We start from the raw sequence: 27,428 nt of genomic DNA on the forward strand, positions 1-27,428 counted from the left end.
CCCATAACCCATCGATCATGGCCAATCCATCTAACCTGCAGATCTTTGAACTGTGAGAGCAAACTGGAGCACCCGTCGGAAACCCACGCAGACACGGGGAGAATGTGCAAACTCCACAAGTTTTAATTGAACCCTGGTCCCTGGCTCTGTGAGGCAGCAATGCTAACCTCTGTGCTACTGTGCGGCAAGATCTATGATGTAATTCTTCATTTTAAGTAATTTCTGTCCAAACATTACTGCTTTTCAATGTATAATCTGTCAAGTTGAAATGCAAACACAATTTCTCTCTCTCTCTTTCTCTTTTTCTCTCTCTCCCTGTCCAGTGTGCTGCTCAAGTCTCCTTCCTTACTCGGGAAAAGGGATAAATTGTGGCAGAGATGGAAAGTAATCATGATCACACAGCAAATGGAAAAGATGTTTCAACTTGACATTTTTTGGGTACAGCAAGAAGGTTGTTATGTGCACATACAGAATGGTGGTAAGCAAGAGAGAGAAAAAGATTTCAGGCACATCGAAGGAATTCCAAAATACTGAAGAGACAAGTAACTTAGCGATGTGAAGAGGCAGGTGGTTTAATGTAAAGGCAATGTTTCAATTGAGAATCACAAAGTCACAGCAAGACTTTGAGGTGCTTGGTGATGGCAAGAGGGTAGTCGAGTAGACCTTTTAAAAAAAAATTTAGAGTACCCAATTCATTTTTTCCAATTAAGGGGCAATTTAGCGTGGCCAATCCACCTACCATGCACATCTGTGTGTTGTGGGAGCGAAACCCACTCAAACACGGGGAGAATGTGCAAACTCCACACGGACAATAACCCAGAGCCAGGATCGAACCTGGGACCTCAGTGCCGTGAGACAGCAGTGCTAACCACTGCACCACTGTGCTGCCCTATAGCCGAGTGGGCCTGATGGTGCAACAGTATTGTTAGGATTAATGTGAATGAAACTTTTGACCACCTGAGCTTGTCATCATCCATTTCACGTACTGTGGACAGGAAATCTCTTTACATTCTAACTGCACTTAAAGACAACATTATCCATGGCCAATTGCGGTTTATTGTAGTTACAGCTTTAAGTGTCATTACTGCTTTAAGACATCCAGGGCAGTCACTGTTTGTTTCACTTCAGGTTGTCTCTGCAGCTTGTTGGTTCTGGCCTCGTAGTTTTCCTGCTCTTTTCCGGTTTTGCCGAGCTCTCCAGTGATCGTGGACAATTTTTTGAAAACTTCCTTTAAAATCTCAAGACGGGAGCATTTCCTTTTTCTACAATTCTTTCCTTTTGTCCTACTCTGCAGGTCCTTTGTGTTTTGGGAGTTTCAGTGGGCATGTTTTTTTGTAAAGATGTGAGCTGTCAACTCCACAGCAATGAGGTTTTCTTTGAAACTCTGCAGGCCTTTTCCTGTTTTTCTTACTGTGTTCTGCAGGGTTCTAGCTGCCAAGACGGCCCGGAGAATTGCCGGCCACTGGTGGACCTGACGTCCAAAAAACTGCCCCCCTTTGGCCAGCTGCGAGCCCCGGATCACCCCCCAACAGTGCCCCCAGTCCCTGACAAAGTCCCCCCTGCCCGCGGATCGGCCCTCCCCCGACTGTGGCGGTGCTGGACTGTGTCCGCAGCCGCCACGTCGATTTCCCTCTGGATGATACCACAGTCGGCCGACGTCGTCGAAAACTCGGCCGGTCGAGGGTGGAGCATTGGTTGGGGGGCCTCAGACAACCGAGGCCGTCGATACAGTGCGCGGCGTACTCTGCGAGTACGTTGCTTTGGAGGGGGCGGCGCATTGCGCAAACGGCCCCGCACCCGATTTGATCTTAAACGGGTATTCTCCTGCCGATCAGCCAACGCTATTTCAGCGTCGGCGACCGGAGAATCCCGACGCTATGCTCACTCCTTCTCTTCCATTCCAGAACAATAGTAAAGTCCCCATTGTGTTCACATTCCACTCCACCGGCTTCTACATTCAACAGATATTCAGCTGCCATTGCCGCCTTCACCAATGTGATGCAACTGCCGAGCAAATCAGCAATCCAGAGGGCCCTACCCTACATCACACCCAGGTCCACTCCTGAATCACTCCACTGCTTCCTGCCCTCTCATAGTGTTGCCTTTTATCTGCTTCCCTCTGTCCCAGAAACGCCTTCCAGGTGATCTAGTCCTTCAATTTTGTAACTGCAGTTCATAGCCTTCCCTACACGAAGGAGACTACATGGACATTGCGTGAGTGCTCTGCAGGAATCCTCCATTCAGGATGGAATTTTGACCTTGAGGTTATGGCCGCTGTTCATTTTAATTCTCCTCTCCACTCCTCCTCTAACGTCTCAGAATTCAGCTACTGGCACTGTTCCAAGTTCAAGGTACAACACCTCATCTTTTGATGAGGCACTTTGCAAACTTACGGACTCACCAGGAAAGTGGAGTTAAGGCCACAATCAGATCACCCATGTTCTTATTGATTGAGATCGATGTTTGATTGATATTGAGACCAGGGGCAGGATTCTCCGTCCTCCCAGCCACGTGTTCCTTGGCAGCAGGAGGCAGCTCGCCATTCGCTGGCAGCGGGATTCTCTGCTCCCGCCGTTATCAATGGGATTTCCCATTGAAGCCACCCATGCCACCGGAAAACCCGCGGGAGGTGGTGCAATGCCGATGGGACCAGGGAACCCTGCCGTAAGCCAGCGAACTGCTGGAGAATTCCGGCCCAAAGCAGGCTTGAGGGTCTAAGTGTCCTACTCCTGCTCTTATTTTTTAAGATCTTATGGGTGTGGGAGGGGTATGGGTGGTGCTGGCAGGGGGTGCGGGGGGAGAGCAGGGTGAAGGTCTACTATCTCCACATAAATACCAGCGCTGGAGTGAGCTTCTGTCTGGGAGTCTTTTTTTATGAGGGAGAGAGCTAACCATTCGAAGAGTGAAAGGTTTTGCTGACAACCGTGAGAGAGGTAGAGAAATATTTGTTGAGTAGGCATCGTGGCGAGGGGTTCAGAGGAGTCTCCTGCACAGGCAGACGGAAGGGAAATTAAGCCAAGGTTTTGGCTCGGACAGACCAAGAATGTTTTCAGCAACTGGAAAGGCCAACAGGGCTGAGGTTTGGGCTAGAAGACATTGAGAATTTGGGCAGTGGTCAAGGGGAACCTGTGGGGAAGGAAGACAAAGATCATTTAGAATTTGGGACCAGGCCCAGAATGACACAAGAAGTCCCACAGTTTTTAGAGTCAGCTATAAAAAGGGACCAAAAAGGAAAAAAAAACAAGAATTATTGTTGGTGGTGGGGTTTTGCTTGTGTAACAGTCTGTGTGCGTTAAATGTGATTTGAAAACAAAGACAAAATACCAGCATTGTATTTCATGAGTAAACACATATTTCCGTGTGCAAATTGGTCCCCTACACTGATCAGCTTTACCTCAGCTGAGCCTAAGTCCTTACGCAGCCTCGGTATTTGTGCATTCTGATACTAACTCTTCTTGTTTCTGGGTTAGTTGTTTCCCTTGTTCAAGTTTGCCCAGTTCCGTCAGGAAGCTAGAGAAACCTGTGGACCCAAGACTAAACTCAAAAGTCAGTGCATATATTGCTCTAATTAAGCGATTAACATGGATTCATTGGCAACTTGTACCTACTGAGGGGATCACGTGTGTGAAATGGAATGCACTGAAGTGAAGCATGGGCAACTGATGGATAGGGGCAAACATTCCCGACATCCTTTCCCCCGGTTTTGATCCACTGCATCGTGTATCCAAACCCACCAAGTTAAAAGTCACCTCCACCACCAACCCCCACCCAACAGCGTCTGGGTGCTCTCAGTAAATTGAGTGGAGTTGGAGTTGGATTCAAGGAAGACTGGGGAAACGGATTTTAGGAACACTGGGGCAGGTTCGTGTTAGTTTGCGTCACTGAGTGTGAGGTCATGGGATTGAGTTGCACTGCAGGGGAAGAGCCAGGATCGTTGAACTGTTCTTGAACTATTTTAAGTCCAACAAATTAAAACAAACAACTGAGGTGCAAATTAAGAGGAGCAGCTCCTTAAAGGGATATTGCCCTGAACAAAAACAACAAGCAAATTAAACGTCAAAACTATAAAGGGAGTGCAGCCTAAAACATTTAATATAGACATGGACCACGGACTCCACAAGGCTGTAAAAAAGGCAGACACCTTGGGAGTCCATGAGCGGTGCAAACGATGGTTGCATGGGACTGCTGTGTGCAACACCATCCACCCTCGGTCCCCAAGATAAAGGGGGTGGACTTCTCCAGTGGGATTTCTGCCTTCAGATGGCAGCAAGGCACACAAAGAAGCATCCGGGCGATGGACGAGGGCAATGGAGTGAGGAGTGTGCAGCCGCAGCCCATGTAGGGAACCCCTTCCTGCCATGTGAAAGAGCATGGAGGGCATTTTCGCGAGGCGACTAGGATTGTGAGGCACTGGCTCCCGAGGGAGGGCTTGGGGCCAATGTGAAATCTAGCACACGAACAGGGGTCCGCTCAGATGGGAGTCCGCCGCATGCCTGCGCGTCCTCAAGACCACGATGTTGGGTCCGAGCACAACCAATTTGAGGTTATGGATGGCATTGGCCGTGAGCTAGACATCCACTTTCGTGTGACGTGCCAATTCGCGGGGTGTTTGTCCAGCCCCCTCCTCTGTCACGCAACACGTCCCCGACCCTGGTCACCCTGGCAGCTACATCTCGCCTCTCCACCAGCCATTAAAATGGTACTGGTGGAGCTGCGGATACCTGAGCAGCGGCTCCCCAATTGTAGCCACTGCACCTGATGGGGGAGAGATGCGGCACAAGGCGATCATGTTCCAGACTTCGAGTAGATAAAAGATGGGCAGCACCTGCAAGGAGTTACAAAGCCCCCTCAGATCTATGAATAGGAGCTGCACGTCGTAGTTCAGGCATGGGCACCGCGTGGAAGAAATACGTCACCAGGGCACACCATGGTGGAGGAGGCTTCGTGTAGAGATGTCACTGCAGGGTCCAAAGGAGTAAGGTTGCCAACTGGGAGAAAAGACACACCAGTGCCTCACCACCTTCCTTAAGCGGGAGACTCCAAACCTTAGCATTAATTCAGAGAAGTCTTTTGTCCCAGAAGAAGTGTATGAGCATTCTCTGGATTTTCATGAAAAAGTCAGGTGGAGGGGGTCAAAGTGAACTGGTTCTACAACATGGAGACAATCAGCCTCCAGATACTGCAACCTTGCCGGCCATGATTCCTCAGCCGGGCAACAATGGACTCCCAAGTACAGGATGCTGGTCCTGCTCCAGGTGAAAGGCCTGAGCTCCTCTGGGAGGCGGTCCATCTGCCACAGACTGAACAGGAGTCCAGAACATTTGGCCCAGTTGATCCTGGCAGACAACGCGGCAGAGTACACAGCCTACACACCCGCATCCTCCACAGGTCAGCAGGGTCTGTGAACATGAGGAGCACCTCATCGTTGTAGGTCAAAAGGACCAACCCGATTGGAATATTTTCACACTACATTGGAGTATGCGAGTGATAAAAATGAATCTTGAATTGGGGGCAGAAGGACAGTCCAGGAAGGGAAGTCTTGTACTCGAGCAGGACTGAGGAAGGGTGGCACATTTGTTAGCACTGCTGCCTCAGCGCCAGGGACCCAGGTTCAATTCCGGTCTTGGTTGACTGTGTGGAGTTTGTATTTTCCTCCTGTGTCTGCGTGGGTTTCCTCCACAGTCCAAAGATGTGCAGATTAGGTGGATTGGCTAGGATAAAATTGATCCGTAGGTTAGGTGGGGTTACGGGGACAGGGTAGAGAGTGACCATAGGTAGGGTGCTGACTTGATGGGCTGAATGGCCTCTTTCCACATTGTAGGGATCCTGAAGCATTTTAGAATATCAGCCACCACATTGGCGACAAAAAAAAAAAATTTGATCACAGCCATCGTTGATTCTTAATGGAAGACAAGTCCATCCTGCCTGTAGCCTTGGTGAGGGTGCAGTGTTGGGCCCTGCTGTTGGTGGCTAACAGCTACGTTTTTCAGCAGCATCCTGGGACACAAATTGCGAATGTGGATGCGTTAAGTTGCCTGCCCCTACCCAAGAGCACTCTTCCACCACCAGTACACCAGGAGACCATTCTAGCCCTAAGCATCCTAGACACTCTGCCAGTGTCCGTAGAGAACATCCACAGCTGGACTCAAAGAGACTATTCTGTCAAATGTCAAACGAATGATACAGTCGGGCTGGTTTTATGAATAGTCTGAACTACTTCACTCATCAAGACAAGTTGACATGTGAAGACAGTGTGATCCTCTGGGGATCATGGGTGGTTGTCCCGCTTCAGGCTAGGGGGCTCCTCCTTCAAAAGTTGCACAGTGCACATTCACGGCAGACTAAGAAGAAGATGTTGGCATGGAGTTACATCTGGTGGCCAGGAATAGACATGGTAATTGAACAGCTTACACCACAGTGCCACCCTTGCTAAATGCAGCAATCTTCCACTACAGTTCACCCTTGTGAAAGGACAGGTCACCCGTGGACCAGATTCTACATGGATTATGCGGGCCCATTTTTGATGCTGGTAGATGCCCATTCAAAGTGGTTATCTGTCCAAGAGATGGGGACCACTACCTCGGTGTACACAGTCAAGGCTTTGTGCCATGGGTTTCCCAAGGCAATCATTTCGGACAATGGGACCCCCTTCACCGGCGATAATTTCCAGTGTTTTCAGAGAGCAAATGGCATATGACACACAAGAATAGCCCCCTATCATCCAGCGCCGAACCTTCTGGCTGAGTTGGCCATTGAAACATTCAAGAACGCAATGCAAAAACAGGCAGGTGAACCAATTTGCCAGAGTTTGGCTAATTTTTTTTGCTGTTGTGCAACTTTCCAAGAGCCGGTGCAGACTCGATGGGCCGAATGGCCTACTTCTGCACTGTAAATTCCATGATAATCTATGATTAATCTAGGACAAATGTTCGGCACAACATCGTGGGCTGAAGGGCCTGTTCTGTGCTGTATTTTTCTATGTTCTATTTTCAACCCCTCATGCAACCACAGGGGTCACACCAGCTGAGTTGCTCACGGGCCTTCAGTTAGAGAGCCCAATTGAACATTGTATTTCCAAATTTTGCAGGAAGGGATGAGGCACATCAAGCCTCCCAGAAGAGCCAGCAATCAGAGCAGAGAGAGGACAGGTCATGACCGGTGGGAGACCTGCTGGTTTTGGTCCATAATTTTGCAGCAGGTTCGGCATGCTTAGAAGGATGGGTTTTGACTCAGTCGTGGCCACTGTTGATGTTAATGGGTACTCCATTAAGAAGCATGACGACCATCTGAGGAATTAAGGGGTGGAGTTGATGAGTTCTACAAGCACCGTGAGTACTTCTGTAATTTCCTCTAGCCAAGGAGAGCTATTTCCAACTTCTGTTCAACTGACTATGTCTGTCAAAGGCAGCAATGCTAGACCGCCTGCTGTTTAAGTGGTCCTGCCTGAGGTGACATTAACTGTGAATCACCCACTTTCCCAAAGGCTTGTCAAACCCTGTGGCTGAGCATTGGAGCTTTGGGAGGTCCTGGAGGGCTCCAGGCAAATTGACCTTTTGATGAACTATGTTTCCTTGGTTTTCTCTGTTTGCAATTGAGACTTTTGCACATAGTAGTGGTGAAGTATATTAAGAGACATAAGTGGGGGGCTCCTCTAAATGGGTGAGCTCCATTCACCAGATGATCAGCTTGGTGCCAATTGCCTGGGAGCATGGGCCAATGGGGAGTTTGTGCGGTGCCCTGGGAGCTGGACCCCAGGCAGTGTGCACCAGGGAGCTGAAGCGTAAATACCTGTTGGATCGTGTTCCATGCTTGATATCTATCTGCCTTTGCCTTTCGTCTGTATATATCAAGCCACCACAGAAAGATACAAATGTTAACACATTTATATAAATGCCATCACTTTACTAAAATAAAAGTGTGAATCATTTTGTCTCAAAACCTCTTGTGAAAAGACCAAGTAGTCTCCAAATGTTTCACGGATTGAAAACATATCTTTAAACTCCTGTTGATACTCTATTGCATTGGGGGAAATTCAGGAGACTGCACATGCTAAAAAGGCACAGATTGTGGGGGTAGTTTTGTGCAGTACAATTGTACTGTAAAAATACCCAACCGCAGTGCAACATTTCGAGGTTGCTTGAAGGATTGAACATAAAAGCCAAATGCATGTACGACAGGACACAAAGACTGTTCAGTGGGTAAGTTTGACCATTTTATTTTGAATCATATAGGGCGTCATTCTCCGACCCCCCGCCGGGTCGGAGAATGGCCGTTGGCCGCCGTGAATCCCGCCCCCGCCCCCGCCGAAGTCTCCGAAGGGAGAAAAGTCGGCGGGGCGTTAATGGCGCCGCTGCCGCGGAGAATGTCACGGGTCTGCGCAAGGCAGCCGATTTTCGGCCTGCCGATATTCTCCCTTCCGGATGGGCCGAAGTCCCGTCGACGTGATGACCGTTCACGTCGACGTCAATCAAACCTCCTTTTCATCGGCGTGACCCGGTGCTCCAGGCTCACGCCGACCAGCGAGGAGGTGAGTGACGGCCTGGGGGGTTGGCTCTGGGCAGGAAATGGCGTGGCCGCAGACTGATTGCGTGAGGAGAGGTGTGTCTCGGCTTGTGTGTGTGTGTGTGCGGCGGGGGGGGGGGTGGTTAGAGTAGGCTGGGCTCCGCGGGAGTGCCGGGAGGGGGTCCGTGCCGGGTGGAGGTTGGGGGTTGGGGTCCGTGCCGGGGTGGAGGTTGGGGGTTGGGGGGGGTCCGTGCCGGGGTGGAGGTTGGGGGGGGGGGGTCCGTGCCGGGGTGGAGGTTGGGGATTGGGGGGGGTCCGTGCCGGGGTGGAGGTTGGTGGGGGGGGTCCGTGCCGGGGTGGAGGTAGGGGGTTGGGGGGGTCCTGTGCTGGGGTGGAGGTTGGGGAGGGGGTCCGTGCCGGGGTGGAGGTTGGGGAGGGGGTCCGTGCCGGGGTGGAGGTTGGGGGGGGGTTCCGTGCCGGGGTGGAGGTTGGGGGGGGGTCCGTGCCGGGGTGGAGGTTGGGGGTTGGGGTCCGTGCCGGGGTGGAGGTTGGGGGTTGGGGGGGGGTCCGTGCCGGGGTGGAGGTTGGGGGGGGGGGGTCCGTGCCGGGGTGGAGGTTGGGGGTTGGGGGGGGGTCCGTGCCGGGGTGGAGGTTGGGGGGGGTCCGTGCCGGGGTGGAGGTTGGGGGTTGGGGGGGGGGGCGTGCCGGGGTGGAGGTTGGGGAGGGGGTCCGTGCCGGGGTGGAGGTTGGGGAGGGGGTCCGTGCCGGGGTGGAGGTTGGGGGGGGTTCCGTGCCGGGGTGGAGGTTGGGGGTTGGGGTCCGTGCCGGGGTGGAGGTTGGGGGGGGGTCCGTGCCGGGGTGGAGGTTGGGGGGGGGGGTCCGTGCCGGGGTGGAGGTTGGGGGGGGGGTCCGTGCCGGGGTGGAGGTTGGGGGTTGGGGTCCGTGCCGGGGGTGGGGGTTGGGGAGGGGGTCCGTGCCGGGGTGGAGGTTGGGGAGGGGGTCCGTGCCGGGGTGGAGGTTGGGGAGGGGGTCCGTGCCGGGGTGGAGGTTGGGGAGGGGATCAGTGCCGGGGTGGAGGTTGGGGGTTGGGGTCCGTGCCGGGGTGGGTGATGGGAGGGCAAATGAGTTGGTCCACCTGGCCAGGTGCCAGCCTCCAACAGTTGGACCCATGCGGTCCATGCCACCTGGCTGGGGGGAGGAGGGGATATGGGCAATGATGACATGTCATCGTTCCCCTCCCCCCCACCAGGCCGTCATGTTTTCAGACCATCCAGCGATGTTGACCGCCGTGGTGGCAGCCGCTCATGTCAATGTTGCCCTGGATGAGGAGGAGGAGGAGGAGGAGGAGGACGAGCGTGCCAGAGAGGCGGCGCATGCTGCCGCAGAGGGGCAGGCGGCAGCCGCCCAGGCTGGAGGGACACCTGACCGACAGGACGAGGAGGGGGAGGAGGACGTCGCGGCCCCACGGCAACGGAGGCACCCGAGGGCGCCCCGTGTGTATCGGCCCCGGCAGTCATACCAGGACCTGACGGACCGGGAATGCAGGAGGAGACTCCGGATGAGCCGGGAAACCGTGGCACACATCTGCCACCTGCTGGCACACCTGTCACCGCGTGGCACTGGCGGGGGACACCCTCTCCCCGTGTCCGTCAAGGTTACGGTGGCCCTGAACTTTTATGCAACGGGGTCATTCCAGGCACGGAGTGGGGACCTGTCCGGCATATCGCAGACATCGGTGCATCGGTGCATCCGGGCAGTGACAGATGCCCTTTATGCCATGGCGCACCGCTACATCCGCTTCCCCGTGGACCGGGCCAGCCAAAATGCCCGGGCCGTGGGCTTCTCTGCCGTTGCCGGGTTCCCCATGGTCCAGGGCGCGATCGATGGGATGCACGTCGCCGTGCGGCCACCTGCAGAGAACAGGGCCGTGTTCACTAATAGGAAGGGGACCTATTCAATGAACGTACAGGTGGTCTGCGACCACCGCATGATGATCCTGCACGTCTGCGCCCGTCATCCAGGCAGTGTACACGACTCATTCGTGTTGTCGCGGTCATCCATCCCCGGCATGTACAAGGGACGCCATCCCCGGCTGAGGGGCTGGTTGCTGGGCGACAGGGGCTACCCATTGCGATCGTGGCTGATGACGCCTATACGGAGGCCACGCAATGAGGCGGAGAACCGCTACAATGATGCCCATGTAGCGAGAAGGGGAGTGATCGAGAGGTGCTTTGGCGTGCTGAAGATGCGTTTCAGGTGCCTGGACCTCTCTGGGGGCGCCCTCCAGTATCGGTCAGATAGGGTCGGCCGCATCATTGTGGTGTGCTGCGTCCTGCACAACATAGCCCAGCAGAGGGGCGATGTGCCGCAGGCAGAGGAGGGCGGAGTGGAGGAGCAGCAGGAAGAGGCCCAGTCCTCCCCAGATGAGGGGGATGGGGGCAATGGTCAGGGCAGACGGGGTAGACACAGGCGGGTGGCTGTCCACCGTTACCGGCTGGCCCAGCGGGCACGGGACAGACTGATAGACGCCCGCTTCACTGACGAGATGGGCGTGGGAATCGGGTAGTATGGCCACAGACCGCACACCATGACAACAGCCGACCACCCACACCCCCCACCCATCCACCCACCCAGCACCCTCACCCCCCCTCCCCAACCCCACACACCCCACCCGCATGCACACCACCCCCCCACCCCCAATTGCCGATCCACCGGCGGCACAACGGGCCGTGCTCACCCAGTTGCGGGTGGACGCGTGTCTATCGCAGGCCATGGAGAATGATGACAACCCGCCTCCGATGAGCTCCTGGCTCTACATCATTGGACTATGTCTGACCCATGGCCACAGTACCACCATCCACCCGGACCATCCCTGCATGCGGCTGTGACACTGCAGCGCACGGTCCCGTCCTCTGCCCGGGGGATGTTGATGGCGGCCCAGGGGGAAGGGGGCAGACTCACCTGGGGCTGAGGTAAGACCACCCCTCACACACACACTTGCGCTCAACGTACATGACACCCCCGCACACTTTGGACAGAGCACAAAGGCAGCTTCGGTAGGTGTAACATTGACTTTAATAACCAAAGGAGTTCATGCACGTGCCCTAGCCCCTAAAACTCATCTGTGCCCTGCACCCGTGCCAACTTACTCAGTGTCTAATTGTTTGGCCTTACGGGCCCTTTGACTACGTCTACGTGGTTCCCCAGACGGTACAGCAGAACTGGAGGTGGACTCCTGTGATTCCTGCCCTCTGACACTGGATCCCTTTGGCGGCCGTTTCCTGGGGCGTCCTGGCCTAGATGGGCCAGGCTGCGGCCCGGGCGACTGGGATGGCGAACTGCCAGCCTGTCCTGCCCGTTGCCCACCCGATGCACCTGGGACGGAAGGGGGGGAGTCCGAGGTGTCGTGGTGTACCGGGACCTCCCCTACAGAGGGAGCCGGGATGGACCACACCACCTCCTCATCCCTCGGGGTGCCCGATGGCCCCCAGGCCTCTACATGGGTGGGGGATGCGAACGGACTGGCCATCCGACGCGCCCCCGACATCTGGTGCTGCCAGTCCTGGAGGCCCGTGCTGGTATCGACAGGGGTCTGCAGGTTTGCAGCCATGGAGCCCAGGGGGTTGTCGAACCCTGCCTGCGACAGTGCGACGCCAGCTCGCACATGGCCACTGGCGCCGATGCCCTCAGCGATGGCCTGCTGAGACTGGGCCATGGCCTGCAGAGACTGGGCCATGGCCTGCAGAGACTGGGCTATGGCCTGCTGAGACTGGGCCATGGCCTGCAGAGACTGGGCCATGGCCTGCTGAGACTGGGCTATGGCGTTGAGCGCCTCTGCCATCTGGCGCTGGCACTGGCTCATGGTCTCCTGTGAGAGGGCAGCCATTTCCTGGGCCACAGACGCCGCCTGCACGGAAGGCCCCAGGCCTCGCAAACCGTTCCCCATGTCTGACACCGTCGCACCCATTGCCTCCACCGCGGACGCCACCCGTGCGGTGTTAGCCTGGGTGGCACGCATGACCGGGACCACTCCCAGCTCCTGGACGCGGGTGGACTCCCCCACCTGCGACCGCAGCCGCCGCAAGCCACCCGTCACCCTATTCGCTCGTCTCCGTGTCGGTGGTTGCATCGGATCTATGTGTGGGTGTGGTAACTGCAGGAACCCGGGATCCATCTGGGCGGCAGATGTTCGCTTGGCCTGGGCTGCCCTCCGACCCCCCGGTCCCTCTGCTGCTCCTACTTCCACCTGCTGTACCGGGACGGCTGTGTTGTGCGCACCAGTGAGTGTACCAGACGCCTCATCACTAAAGTGCCCAACCATGGTGAGTGTTTCTGCGATGGTGGAGGGTGTTGGTGACAGCAGTGGCGTTGTGTCGTGCTCTTCGTCCCACTCTGAGTCCATGGCACTTTGGGGTGGGGGTTCGTCTCCACCCATCCACTCTGAGTCACTGTCCGGTATTTCGTCTTCCCGGGTAGGGGTGTCCTGGGTAGTGCTGTCCCGGGTAGTGCTGTCCCGGGTAGTGCTGTCCCGGGTAGTGGTGTCCCGGGTAGGGGTGTCCTGGGTAGTGGTGTCCTGGCTCGGATGTGACGGGGGCCTGTGGCTGCCCCCCTCGTTGCTGGGTGGTCGTTCCCGCACGTGACGGGGGTGTCGTCTCCCTGTTGCTCCAGGTCTCTCCGTCTCCCGTGGTGTGCGAGGGGCATCCTGCGGGCGTCGCATGCTGGAGGGTCCGGGTCTCTCCGTCTCCCGTGGTCTCCGAGGGGCATCCTGCGGGCGTTGCATGCTGGAGGGTGCGGGTCTCTCCGTCTCCCGTGGTCTCCGAGGGGCATCCTGCGGGCGTCGCATGCTGGAGGGTGCGGGTCGCTCCGTCTCCTGTGGTCTCCGAGGGGCATCCTGCGGGCGTCGCATGCTGGAGGGTGCGGGTCTCTCCGTCTCCTGTGGTCTCCGAGGGGCATCCTGCGGGCGGTCTGCATCTGCGGGGATGGGTGCCTGGACGTTTGGTCCTGCGATACACAATGAAGCATGCATGGTTAGACATCAGGCAGTGATCAGGTGATACGGGGGAGGGGGATATAGGGGAGGGGGGATATGGGGACGGGCTGTTGGTGGCTCACTTGCTCGTGGGGCCCCGACCTCTGCATCAGCAACCTCCCGGTCCTCAGGTCCGCCAGCCAGTTCCAGGGCCCTTTCCTCGTGTACGGTCAGTGGCCTCTCATCAGCGGGCCCTCCTCCAGTCCTCACATGCTCCCTATTGTTGTGTGCGCGCTTCTCCTGGGGGGGGGGTGGTGGCAGGGGTAAAAGGCAACACTGTTAGGCAGGTATATGAATGCACGCCATCGGTTGCGCGTGCATTGCAGAGGTTAAGGTTAGGGCTGGATTCACTTGGGGATATGGGGGAGGGGGGGATATGGGGGATATGGGGGAGGGGGGATATGGGGGATATGGGGAGGGGGGATATGGGGGAGGGGGGAATATGGGGGATATGGGGAGGGGGGATATGGGGGAGTGGGAATATGGGGGATATGGGGGATATGGGGGCGGGGGGATATGGGGGAGGGGGGATATGGGGGAGGGGGGATATGGGGGATATGGGGGAGGGGGGATATGGGGGAGGGGGGAATATGGGGGATATGGGGGAGGGGGGAAATGGGGGATATGGGGGAGGGGGGGATATGGGGGATATGGGGGAGGGGGGATATGGGGGAGGGGGGGATATGGGGGATGGGGCGATATGGGGGATATGGGGGAGGGGGGATATGGGGGAGGGGGGGATATGGGGAATATGGGGGAGGGGGGATATGGGGGAGGGGGATATGGGGGAGGGGGGATATGGGGGAGGGGGGATATGGGGGATATGGGGGAGGGGGGGATATGGGGGAGGGGGGAATATGGGGGAGGGGGGATATGGGGGAGGGGGGATATGGGGGAGGGGGGATAATGGGGGATATGGTGGAGGGGGGATATGGGGGAGGGGGGATATGGGGGAGGGGGGGATATGGGGGAGGGGGGATATGGGGGAGGGGGGGATATGGGGGAGGGGGGGATATGCGGGATATGGGGAGGGGGGATATGGGGGAGGGGGGATATGGGGGATATGGTGGAGGGGGGATATGGGGGGGGATATGGGGGATATGGGGGAGGGGGGATATGGGGAGGGGGGGATATGGGGGAGGGGGGGATATGGGGAGGGGGGGATTTGGGGGAGGGGGGATATGGGGGAGGCTCACCCTGCCTGCTCTGACGAGGTCGTTCACCTTCTTGTGGCACTGGGTGCCTGTCCGTGGTGTTAGGGCCACAGCGGTGACGGCCTCTGCCACCTCCCTCCACAGACGCCGGCTGTGGCGTGGGGCAACTCTGCGGCCGTGCCCGGGATACAGGGCGTCCCTCCTCTGCTCCACCGCGTCCAGGAGCGCCTCCACATCGCGTGACTCGAACCTCGGGGCTGAGCGACGGCCAGCCATCAAGTCGGGTGTTGCGGTCGGCTGTTCCGGTCGGGTGGGGGGGAGCTGCGCGGCCTTATGAGCCGTCATACGCGCTGCACGGCGTGAACCACTGCACAAGCGCGGATCCCGTTACGTCGCTGCTAGCCCATTTCGGGCCGCAGACAATCGGCCCATTTTTATGACGTGACGCAAGTGGGATTTGCGCCCTTTTTTGCGCCGATCGGCGGACTTTCCGCCGATAATGGAGAATTCCGCCCATAATCTTTCAAAACCTATTTTACACATTTCAGATTTCAGATACTGTACTGAGAATGAAATGACAGGTTAGTGGAGCAAAAGATAGCACAGTGCCACCTAGTGACATCACAGGCATAAATGATGCTGTCAGTTATGGTTCAGTTCACTCGCACACAAATGCTTCTGAGACAGAAGGCTATGGGTTCGTAGGTCTACTCCAGGATTTGGAGGCCGCGACTCCAACGCTGCACTCAGAGAATATGGTATGGTGCTAGATTCCTCGTTGTTTGTGTGTACCCAAGCTGTGAGTGACTTCATTGTCTTTTATGGATTTTCTCAAGGCTGAATGCGAGATCAGCATTGATGTCCACAGAACAGGTACTCTGTGTTGTCAGTTGTTGGTGTTTGAGGGATCTTCCACAGCTGTGCCACCACTGACCATCCTGTGGGCAGGATTCCAGGGTTTCTAGTGTTCTGAGGAAGACTCATATTAGACTCAAAATGCTCAGTCTGGGCAATCCTGCTCCGCTCCCCCAACCACGGGTTTCTCGGCAGCGCATCCCTCCCCCCCCCCCCCCCCCCCGCTGCTGCGAAATCCACTGGCGGTGATGGACTGCCAGCGAGATAAGTGACTCACAACGACCGGAGAATTCCGGCCAGATTGTTTCTCTCCCCTCAGAGGCTGCCAGATCTGCGTTTTCTGGCATTTTTGATTTATACTCCAGATTTCCAGCAAAGTCCATACAGTGTAGATGGAGGCCATTTCAGCCCATTGAGTCTTCACCGACCCACTTAAGCCCTCACTTCCACCCTATCCCCGTAACCCAAGAACCCCTCCTAAACTTTTTTTGGGGGTCACTAAGGGCAATTTAGCATGGCCAATCCACCTAACCTGCACGCCTTTGGACTGTGGGAGGAAACCGGAGCACCCGGAGAAAACCCACGCAGACACGGGGAGAACATGCAGACTCCGCACAGACAGTGACCCAGTGGGGAATCGAACCTGGGACCCTGGCGCTGTGAAGCCACAGTGCTATCCACTTGTGCTACCATGCTGCCCTGATGTGCAATCTCAGTCTTAGAGGGACTGATTTGGAGATCAAAGTATTTTGACAACACTGAAAATGTATTTGCTGTAATCTGGATGTTGTGGGCAGCTTGGGCACAGTTATTTACATACAGAATCTCTCTGATTACTGCCTCTGTGCCTTTGAAGAGATTCAAGAAACTACTGTTGATGCTTAAAGGCATGTATCTGGTAGTTTCCGAAGACTGTGTGTCACACGGACGCTGGTGCAAAAGATGTGACATGTCGGGTGTGCGGGAGTTCTCCCCTGGACACGGGCAGAAATGTAGCACTTAAGAGCTGTTCAATATTACCAATAGACCTCCATTGGTTTTAGTCTTTGGTAGCCAATTATTGCAACCCAGTTTACTTTGGATTGCAGAAAAGAAGAGATGGAAGATTTGAGACGACCCGATAAATCCTTGCTTTACGCTTTGCTTATCTCAAAGGCATCGGGAATCTTGTCACAGGCACAGACATGTCCAGCCATGCCATCATGAAGTCAACCATTTTCACAAACCTGTTCAAACCAGTCGGAGTGCTGACTTTGGGTAAGTCAATAAATGGAGGCCCTGCCTGCCTTCTCAAGTGGATGTAAAAGATCCATTGGTACTATCTTGAAGAAGAGCAGAGGAGTTATCCTTGATATCCGGCCAATATTTGCCCCTTAATCCATATCATAAGACAAATTATTTGGTCATTGTCACACTGTTGTTTTGGGGAGCTTGCCTTTTGCACCTCAGGTGCAGTGTTTCCTACACTACAACAGTGAATACATTCCAAACATATTTAATTGGCTCTGAAGTACTCTATGAAGTCCTGTGGTCATAAATGGTGTTATATGAATGCAAATTTTTCTCTTTAATTACAGTTATGTATAACAGGCAACAGTTGACATTTTAAAATTGAAATTCCCATTGGAATTTTTTATCTCATAGTTTCCAGTGGAGTGCACATTCTCTGTAAGAATTTCAATATAGTATACAAATAGATATTTTGGGGTGAGAATTTTAAATAAAATTCATCAGCCGAATTCTCCGTCGGCGGGACATTGGTCCGCCAGCAGGGCACCCAAGCCTGCGGGTTTCCCAACGTTGTGAGGTTGGCGGCTGCGGGAATTGAGAATCCCACTGCTGGCAGGGACGCGCCGCGTCGGAAAACGTGGCTGGCGGACCGGAGAATCCCGCCCAATACATTTTATGCATCCGTATCACAACAAGTCTGGGGCGTCATTCTCCGACCCCTCGCCGGGTCGGAGAATGGCCGTAGGCCGCCGTGAATCCCGCCCCCGCCGAAGTCTCCGGTACCGGAGATTGGGCGGCGGCGGGAATCGGGCTGCGCCGGTTGGCGGGACCCCCGCTGGATTCTCCGGCCCGAATGGGCCGAAGTCCCGCCCAGAAATTGCCTGTCCCGCCGGCGTAAATCAAAACTGGTATTTACCGGCGGGACCAGGCGGCGTGGGCGGGCTCCGGGGTCCTGGGGGGGGGGGGGGGCGCGGGGCGATCTGACCCCGGGGGGTGCCCCCACGGTGGCCTGGCCCGCGATCGGGGCCCACCGATCCGCGGGCGGACCTGTGCCGTGGGGGCACTCTTTCCCTTCCGCCTCCGCCACGGCCTCCACCATGGCGGAGGCGGAAGAGACTCCCCCCACTGCGCATGCGCGGGAAACTGACAGCGGCCGCTGACGCTCCCGCGCATGCGCCGGGAAACTGTCAGTGGCCGCTGACGCTCCAGCGCATGCGCCGCATTTCCGCGCCAGCTGGCGGGGCAACTAACGCCATTTCCGCCAGCTGGCGGGGCGGAAATCCCTCCGGCGTCGGCCTAGCACCTCAATGTTGGGGCTAGGCCGCCAAAGATACGGAGCATTCCGCACCTTTGGGCCGGCGCGATGCCTGTCTGATTGGCGCCGTGTTTGGCGCCAGTCGGCGGACATCGCGCCGTTGGGGGAGAATTTCGCCCCTTATCTTTGTTACACCATCATGGCTCCATAATGAATTTTGACTCTTCCAAAATTGTATTTATTAGTTTGCTTTACTTCTCTCGTATTCTTCTAATTTAATTCCTCCCTTGTTTCATTCTTACCTGCTTCATATGTACATATGTTTTAATTTTGAGACAGGTTTAAGCTGCAAGAGGGAAGGAATAAACTTTCACCTGAATCCTATTCAACATGATAGCCCTGGAAAAAACAGTATGAGCCCAATTTTGTTTGTATGTATTGTGCAAATTGATATTCGTTTAGGGATGATACTTTAAAAAAATTATCATTGTGCACACCTATCAATTTCTGTCAACTACACCACTGCTTAATACACACTGCTCCATCAAAGAGAAAGCTGCCGAAAAATGTTCTCCTCAGAGGAGAAAAGGAGGCATACAGCAAAAGATTCAGGGAGATAGATGAAGGAGACAGTAATAAATAATATTATAACTTGGTGTTGAGGCGTGAACCATTGCCTTTGCATGGTACTTGCCTGATTACTAAAATAAAGAGGGACTGGATAGAATCATAGAATTTACAGTGCAGAAGGAGGCCATTTGGCCCATTGGGTCTGCACCAGGCCTTGGAAAGAGCAACCTACTTAAGCCCATCCTCCGTATCCCCGTAACCCAGTAACCCCCACCTAACCTATTAGACACTAACAGGCAATTTAGCATGGCTAATCCATCCAACCTGCACACCTTTGGACTATGGGAGGAAACCAAAGCACCTGGAGGAAACCCACGCAAACATGGGGAGAGAGTGCAAACTCCACACAGATAGTCATCCGAGGCAGACATTGAATCTGTGTCCCTAGAGCTGTGAGGCAGCAGTGCTAACCACTGTGTCACCGTGCCGCCCCATGGATGAATTGCTAGGAGGGTAAATATACATATAAGAATAGAAATGCTTTTGAACATTTGATTGACGATATTTGATCAATTTAGAGGAGGAGGCGGAAAAGTAAAAGGCAATTCCTCCTCGTGAAAACAATGGCCGGGATTCTCCACTATCCAGCGGGCCAGGCCGTACAGGCGCCAAGGAGTGGCGTGAACCACTCTGGCGTCGGGCCGCCCGGAATCCGCACCTTCAGGGGCTAGGCCGACGCCGGCGGGATTTGCGCCGCGCCAGCCAGTGCCGAAGGGTCTCCGCTGGCCGGCGCGAATTGGCGCATGCGCGGGAGCGCCAGCATGTTCTGGCATGATCCCAGCACATACTCATAGGGGTTCTTCTCCGTGTCGCCATGGCGGACCTATACAGCGGCCGGCGCGGAGGGAAAGAGTGCCCCCACGGCACAGGCCCGCCCGCAGATCGGTGGGCCCAGATCGCAGGCCAGGCCACTGCGGGCCCCCCCACCCCCCGGGGGCCGGTCCACCCGTGCCCCCCCAAGGACTCCACAGGCCGCCCGCAGAGCCAGGTCCTGCCGGTAAGAACCTTGTTTGATTTACGCCGGCGGGACTGGCCGGCCACTCGGCCCATCGTTGAGTGGAGAATCGCTGGTGGGGGGGGGGGCACTGCCAACGGCCCCCGACCGGCGCGATGTGATTCCCGCCCTCGCTGAAAAACCGTCACCGTAGAATCCGGCAGCTGGCGGCGGGGCGGGATTCATACCGCTCCCTGGCGATTCTCCCGCCCGCCGGTGGGTCGGAGAATCCCGCCCAATAGCTCGAATGTATAAATAAATGGTCCAATAACCTTTATATTGAATGTTAAAGAATCTTGATTGCCAAAATATGTTGGGAATGGATGCTAACCTGTTTGGTCCTTTTGATCAAATAGAGAATGAGAGAAAGTTTTGTATCATGTTTAGAGGCCAGGGGCGAGATTCTCCGACCCCCCACCGGGTCGGAGAATCGCCGGGGGCTGGCGTGAATCCCGCCCCCGCCAGTTGCTGAATTCTCCGGCACCGGATATTCGGCGGGTGTGGGAATCGCACCTACCTTACCGGCGGGACAAGGCGGCACGGGCGGGCTCCGGGGTCCTGGGGGGGGCGCGGGGCAATCTGGCCCAGGGGGGTGGCCTGGCCCGCGATCGGGGCCCACCGATCCGCGGGCGGGCCTGTGCCGTGGGGGCACTCTTTTCCTTCCACCTTCGCCACGGTCTCCACCATGGCGGAGGCGGAAGAGACTCCCTCAACTGCGCATGCGCGGGAATGCCATCAGCGGCCGCTAACGCTCCCGCGCATGCGCCGCCCGGAGATGTCATTTCCGCGGCAGCTGGCGGGGCACCAAAGGCCTTTTCCGCCAGCTGGCGGGGCGGAAATTCGTCCGGTGCGGGCCTAGCCCCTTAAGGTTGGGGCTCGGCCCCCCAAGATGCGGAGCATTCCGCACCTTTGGGGCGGCGCGATGCCCGACTGATTTGCGCCGTTTTGGGCACCAGTCGGCGGATATCGCGCCGATACCGGAGAATTTCACCCCAGGTGTAAGCTGTGGCCCTAAGATCCGTCTGAAGGCCTGAGCCAATGAAATACTTTGGTGTGGTATTATCATAACTATCAGCATTGCAAGGGTTAATGTAGTGTCGAGAGTATCCACTAGATGGAGCTACAGATACAACTGTCTGAGGCAGTGATGCTAGACCTTAGGGAGGAGTGTATGCAGGAGATAGCTAGTGAAGGTCATAAGAGCAGTTAGTGTGATTAAGGTTAGATTATAGTTGATGCCAGTAGTGTGCTTAGCAGTAGATGAGTGTAGATAGATGTTATTCATCAGTTGTGTTTAGTAGTGTAAATAAAATCATAGCTTTGTTTAAGTTCAAAGCTATTCTGTGGTCTTTGTGAACACTATTCCAACCATCCTGAAATAAGCAACACAAAGAACACCACATTTGGTATAAAGGAGCAGCTGCTGCTTAAATACCAGGACTCACTCCACTTTGGGGATACTTAGGGATATGTTATCCTCCATAACATATTCACCAGAGAGTAATTGCCTCCCTTTCCGTGACCTGGCAAGGATCAGGTAATCTCACCTGAGCGAGGGAGGACTGGCAGATACAGTGCTTTCACTCCTGCACATCTGAATGAAACTTATACATTTCAGAAAAAAAATTTGCAGAGCCTCAGTAATGTATTTCCAATATCAGGTGCATGAGTAAAATATTACTTGTGAAAATGGGGCAAAGTTCAACTCCAATTGTAGGATAAAGATGCTAAAAATTTAATGAAAGCTATTCATCAGCCCCAACTTCAAATTCAATGCTAATACATTCTAGATCTTTGAAAGCATTCTCTCCTCATTTCTGATCTTTCATTCTCTGAAATGTTAATGCTTCAGGGAGCCTTCGCAGAAATAGAAGCGAATAAATAGTGGTGACTTTTCAGTAATTACATGTTTCTTGGTTATGCAGGTAAGATTTGAATTTCTTCCTATAATTGCCACAAAAGCAACCATTGTTTTTTTTTTTGTAAATTGGCAGTTTGTTTCGATCAATCTTGCATAAATCTATCTCTTAATCAGGAGAATAATCAAGTGACCATTCAAGACATTGATCAACACTATGTTCAGTAAACCCGTCTCCACCGGAGGTGCATATCAAATCAGACTCACAAATGCTACGTCTAGTCTCTAAATTGGTCACAAAGGAACTTGATTTCTAACGTACATAGAACATAGAACATAGAACATAGAACAATACAGCGCAGTACAGGCCCTTCGGCCCACGATGTTGCACCGAAACAAAAGCCATCCAACCTACACTATGCGTAGTATTAGCTGCATAAGGATGTAACATTTTGACTTACTTGCAAATCAGTTCCTCCAGTTCCTTTTAATAATGCAACAAAGTGCTACCTCTCGCAGATATGCCACTTGCAGCAAGAACCTGCAGTGGACCTAAAAGACCTTGCCGTAATGCCTGTTGATGTACCTCTCTATAAAGGGTAGCAAGAATATACAACTGGAAATTCTACAAGAGTTCGTCTGAGCCAGATTAATGTCTATTCAACGTTTAATTAAAGTGATGTGTTTTCCTGGTATTTTGGACGACCGAATGGTGAAACATTTCCTGCAGGGCTGCAGTAATGAATGGTTGACTGCAGCCAAAACAGTGAGTGAGTTTGGGAAATTTTCATCGCGAGTTGTCAGATCACAGGTGTCTAAAATTCAAAGTGCTCTTCGCCTGCTCCTGAAAAGCTTTTTATTCTATATTGGGTGAAATTTCAGGAGCGGAATTCTCCATTGGCTGACGGCAAATCATAATTGTCCGTCACCTCAACAGCGGTGTCAATGCATTCTGTAACGCGCGTGCAGTAGACACCATTTGCATTTCATTAACGGGCCTGACCCAGTGTTCTCTGGGGCCTCCACAATGCTCCGCCTCCGATGGGCCAAGTTCCCGCCTGCAAGGTTCACTCGTGCTTTCAAAAATCGTGAAACCTGCGTCGTGGCTGCTGAGGGATAGAGAAAGTGTCCAAAAATTGCCATAGTTTGCTGACAGTTGTGCCGCTGGCTAAAGGGCTTCTGCTCGGGCCGGGGGGAGTAGTGGTGGTTGGCCAGGAAGTGGGCTGTGGGTTCGGGGTTCCATGCAATTGCGCACGCTGCTGACAGCCCACTGTGAACTTAGGGCCATGTATCATATAGGTGTCCCCCAGGCCATAAATTTGTCATACATTTTCACGCACTCTAGTTGATATGTGCGGCAGCAGGATTTTAGTGAGTGACTCCACCTCCAAGTGTAGACGACAGGAGAAATGAGTGTTTGCGAGGGAAGCACACATCTGCATCGGTATTGTGCTGTATATTATGTTGTTTTTCTGCCTGCTTGAATGAATTATAATAGTGCGCTGCAAATTCAGTCTGATGGACACGACCCGAATTTGAAGACTGGTATAGACTATATTTTATATTGCCAAACTGGAGGATAAGAACACCCTCTGTTTCGCCATACTGGAATGTCTTCACAATAATGTATTCTGTCTGAGATAACCTAACCTATGTGTTTTACTTTGAAATATAATTGAAGTCTCACATCAAGGTGTGTGTCAAAGGCAATTGTGTTTGACTGTGTGGCTTCACAGTCATTGCCTCTCAATAAGGTTCCATTGGCAGGCTATCAGCCAGGTCACTGCGGATGAGCCTATATCACATGGCCTGCAAGTTCAAGCAGGGGTTTCACCCCCACCTTCTTCGGGTAATTAGGGATGGGCAATAAATCCTGACCTAGCCAGTGATGGCCGCATCCTGTGGAAGAGTAAATAAAATGTGTTTCACACATGTTCAGCAAAGGAAAAATATGGGGCTGGATTCTCCGTCCCAGGACGGCCGGAATGCGTCCCCTGATGGGATGGAGAATTGGGGATTGGGGAAAAATCAGGATCGGCACAGGGCAGCAACATGAATGCAATGCTCCAAACCCCATTGACAGTGTGAATGAGTTCAACGTCGCACGCCAGTGGGAGCATGTCAAAAAATGCGAATGAGTCATACTGACCCCTGGAATAGGGAGACCTCGCCCCCAGGGACCCCTGTAAGAGAAGGGCTGCTCTCAGGGACCCCTGTAATATTGGGCCCGGTGCCTTACGCTCTGGCTCTCCCGTGATTCTCTCAGACCCTGGCCAGGTATCACTTGGGCGAGGTTCACTTTGGCCTCTACAATCATGGCCCTGACGTGGTGGACCTCACAGTGGGCCAAGAGGTAAGTGAACTGAGTGTATTCAAATAACTCAATCATGTGATTTCACTGCACTTACCTCTCTTTGATGTGGTCAATGTTTACAAACATTGGGGTTTCATCACTTAGGCCACTAAAGCATGAAGGGATATAAATGGATCAAAGCAGCAGATTGTTTTTATGAGCTGTAAATCACAGACCACTACTCAAAATTATGAATGTCTTTCAGATAGTGGACCTGTGGGAATCAGATGCAGGCTCAACTGCTCTCCTTCAAGGAATGGACAGGTGGAAATGCAATGTAGGTATAAAAGCTATAATGTTTCCCACTCTCCTTGTCTGGACTGCTCTGTAGCACTGGGAAGTGTCTGCGTGTGCGAACATCTGTGCATGGGGTGGGGGGGGGATGTGTGGAGGGGGTTCCTTTAGACAGGGCTTTACTATGGGTGCCCTCCTATTACAAGGGTCCCAGGAGTAGTCCCTCTATTACAGGGGTTCCTGGGGGGTTCCCCTATTACAGGGATCTCTGTGGGCAGTCCCCCTCTTACAGGGGTCCATGGGGGCAGGGTCCCCCTATTTCAGGGGTCCGTGTGGGGGTCTCCCTATTACAAGGGTCCTGGGGGGTCCTCCTATTACAGGGGTTCCTGAGAGGTCCCCCTATTACAGGGGTCCCTAGGGGGGGGTCCCCCTATTACAGGGGCCCTGGGGGAGGGGGGGGACGGGGAGTAGGTCTGGTCACCCCCGTACTTGGGGTTAAGGTGGGCACCCAGGCAATCCATGAGTGGTTTTCAAGGCCAATTTGGTGCAGGGGTTGAATGGAAGCCTTGGGACATCACTATTTGGCCATCCGCTCAAGCTGGCGGCCTGATCACAGGATTCCCTCAGATATTAAAGTAGCCCATGTTCAAATGCAATAAGACCTGGACAATATCCAGGCTCGGGCTGACAAGTGGCAACACACACATTCTAGGCAATGACCATCTCCAACAAGAGATGATCTAATCATTGCCCTTTGACATTCAAGATTTACCATCAGTGAATGCCCCACTATCAACATCCTGGGGGTTACCATTGACCAGAAACTGAACTGGACTAACCATATAAATACGGTGACTACAAGGACAGTTCAGAGGCTGGGAATTCTGTTGAGAGTAACTCATCTCCTGACTCCCTAAAGCTTGTCCACCATTTACAAGACACAAGATGGGAGTGTAATGGAATATTGTCCAGTTGCCTGGATGAGTGCAACTCCAACAAAACTCAAGAAGCTCGACACATCCAGAACAAAGCAGCCTCCTTGATTGGCACCCCATCCACAAACATTCACTTCACCCACTACTGACGCAGTGGCAGCCGTGTGTACCATCTACAAGATGCACTGCAAGTAACGCATCAAGGCTCCTCAGGCAGAACCGTACAAACTTATGACCGCTACCATCTAGAAGGACAAGGGCAGCGGAACCACCACCTAGTTGTTTCCCTCTGAGCCACTCATTTTGACTTGGAGATATTTGTTGTATCTTTTCTCTGCCTCTGCCTGTGGCGATCAAATGAATAGCAGGACTGAACAGCATATTATTGCTCTTTAAGAGATTGTTGTTCCAGTTTTTTGGCACCAAATAAGTCTGGTGCAATAAAAAAATCACTTACCTGCATGAAAATGTGTTGGTAATCGCTGATCAGCAATGTGTTGATAAAGTAAACTCTTTTCTAGATATAGGGGCTTTATAATCACCCTTAGAAATATAGATATTTCCTATGGTAATGTGGGACTAGCTGTAAATATAACAATTGAGCTGGGAATGCATCAGGAAATCACAAGCATAAATTAGCCATTTCATCCACTGTCGAGTTTGTTTGTAGGTTTGCTTAAAACAGAAGATAAATTCTATAACCGGTTCCTGCTCCACTTAAGAATCTCGATGTAAATGCTTCTCAATCATTGCCAGGCTGGGCATATTGCCAACAAATATGTGACATAATTTTACATGGTCAGGCAGGCAGGTTTTGCAGGTGGAGGGGCCTGTAAAATGCTTTGTGCATCTACCGACCTGCTCCTGCCCCTGCCATTAATTTCCAAGAGGTGGGATGATATGCTTCAGATGTATTAAAAAAATTACACTTTTTTTCTTTCAGATAAAATGGAAAACATGCATTGCAACAAGATGGAATCAAGGGAATTAGGTGACCCCCCTCCTTGTCTGTCTATATACATGAAACTGCCCAATGTTGGAGATTAGCCTGCTTGTCTGGTCAGGGTGTTGAAATGTGAACACCCTTACAGAACATTCTATTGCGTCGGCATTAAAATGCAACATATCTCTCTGTGCATTTAACAGCTATTATTGTCAAAATACCTACACAAGCTGTGCACATTAACCCCACAGACGTAGTGGCTGCAGAATGTAGTTCAACAGAATGGGATTGAGAGAAAACTTTTGTGTCACAGGGAAATGCAAATAGCCAAGATTCAAACCCCATTGTTTGTCATTGTTCATGTCACTGGGAATTATTTGTGTGGGCAATGGAAAATAGATACGATGGTCACCTGACAGAAACCAGCTTGTGATAAGAAACATTGGTTTCAGACATTGTTGAGAGCAGCCTCCTGTCAATCAGTCTGGGAGACAAGGAGATCACAGAAGGAGGAAATCCCACCTAGCAAAGAAAGAACCCTGCGTGGAATCCACAAACAGGCGAAAGGTGGTACCATCGTTTTCCCTGATAATTTACAAAATCAAGCCACATCTCCATTGCAGGGGCTCAGTTAGAATTTCCAACAGGGGAACACGACCTTTTGATGCAAGTAGTCAACCATTGTGAATTCATCACCAGAAATTTCCAACACCCTTTTCCTCAAGGGACCAAAAGAGAATCATTAAGCCGTCAACATTTCCAGCTTCTATCTCAAAAGACTCCACAGTGATAGTGACTTTTAGGACTTTTCTAACAATCTCAGTACATGCTATCTCTTTTAGAATCATCTTTTCTTCTGCACTTGTATCTTGTGTGAGTGAGTGCTGTTGTGATTATATTCAGGAGCTGAGAAATAAACACCTTTCATTTTTTTTAAACTTGCAAAAAACCCTGTCTTGTGTTGGTTCTTTGGAGTCACAGCACACAAGGGCTCCAACATTCCCTCTTAAAAACACATCTTTTTACATTTTGTCAAGAGGTGAAAAAAAGAGGGAACCATCCTACCATTTCTCCAATGTCCATAGCACAGGCGGCAGGCAGGTTGGAAGCTGGAAAATAACACTGCTTGGGTTTCAGGTGAGGAAGTGTGAAGTGCTTCCATTGTGGACTCTCTCTTTCAATCAGAGCCCCCACCATAATCCCCGCAGCCTTTTGTCTTGTGCACCTCGGACTCTGACCCCAACTTTCTCTCTCGCTGAGGCCAGACTGCCAGACCTGGTGATACCCCCAACCGTACCGGCCTCTCCAACCACCTTGCATCCAGCTCCAATGATGCAAGTTGCTGAGGACTGGATGCAGATCTGGAAGTGGTGGTGCTGGGATGAAAGAGGATTTCCTCTTCAGGTGGGACAGGTGTCTTCTACAGGACTGGGAAGTATTTTCATTTCCTCTTGAG

At 53.2% G+C, this 27,428-nt stretch overlaps 1 long non-coding RNA gene across 1 annotated transcript; it reads left to right on the forward strand.

The window, feature by feature from the left end:
* The first annotated feature begins 7,995 nt into the window (after positions 1–7,995).
* On the forward strand, positions 7,996–26,909 carry LOC140385985 (uncharacterized). Its single transcript, XR_011933504.1, has 3 exons — positions 7,996–8,198; positions 24,066–24,137; positions 25,973–26,909. It is a non-coding gene; the product is annotated as an uncharacterized lncRNA (long non-coding RNA).
* Positions 26,910–27,428: the final 519 nt, after the last annotated feature.

Source organism: Scyliorhinus torazame, chromosome 11, assembly GCF_047496885.1.
Source record: "Scyliorhinus torazame isolate Kashiwa2021f chromosome 11, sScyTor2.1, whole genome shotgun sequence".
Taxonomy (NCBI): domain Eukaryota; kingdom Metazoa; phylum Chordata; class Chondrichthyes; order Carcharhiniformes; family Scyliorhinidae; genus Scyliorhinus; species Scyliorhinus torazame.